This window comes from Varroa jacobsoni, unplaced genomic scaffold (genome assembly GCF_002532875.2).
Source record: "Varroa jacobsoni isolate VJ856 unplaced genomic scaffold, vjacob_1.0 scaffold_1101, whole genome shotgun sequence".
NCBI classification, from domain to species: domain Eukaryota; kingdom Metazoa; phylum Arthropoda; class Arachnida; order Mesostigmata; family Varroidae; genus Varroa; species Varroa jacobsoni.
This window is the reverse complement of record NW_019214003.1, coordinates 153992-154765: the sequence shown is the minus strand read 5'-3', so window position 1 is coordinate 154765 and position 774 is coordinate 153992.

Sequence of the window (774 nt, the reverse complement as noted above, 5' to 3'; positions counted from 1 at the left end):
CAGATCGAGGATTAGTGACATATTTTCGCATCTAATCTGATAACGTATAGCGAACGGCGACGTCGAGGCGGCCATACAACGCCGCTTCAACACTTTTATCCAAAGGGACACTCTGCGTCGCCAACTTTACTTTGTTTACGGCCATAAACAAAAAGCTTTTCTTTCGCTACTCTAAAAATGGCTCCATGTTTTTCAATAATTTTTACGGATATACCTATGAATTACAGTAATTTATAGCCATGACCACCGATAGGCTTCGTACTAGTGCCATCGAAGTAGTGAAGCTATAATGGGAAAAGCACTCCACTGGTTTAACTCGATTCGTTTGTGAGCGGTTCGATTTTAATCAGAGATCAACACGAGGCGCTTGAAAGGGAACTGAACGAGTTCAGTTTCTACCTGGCGAGCACGCGTAGCTAAGCGAATTATTATCACTCAGTGTTTGCATTTGTATATGATCGAAAGTATCGAGGTTCAACATTTAACGACAAAAAGTTGTGTTTTAAATAGGACTAAGACACTAAACACTAACACGCATTAGAAAGTGCTCACGAAAAGTCCTTTACCTGGCAGTTTACGAATTTCGAATTACGATGCTGAGATTTTGAACAATAATTCTTCGGATATGAAGTGACGTATTTTTCAAGCACGCCTTATGACCATCCAAAAAATTGTTGAAATCAGTTGTTTATGTACGCTTTTGATACTCTTGTGTTTTCAATAGGATATGTCTGCTACTAGGCATAGAAACCTTGAAATAACAACAAACGTAAG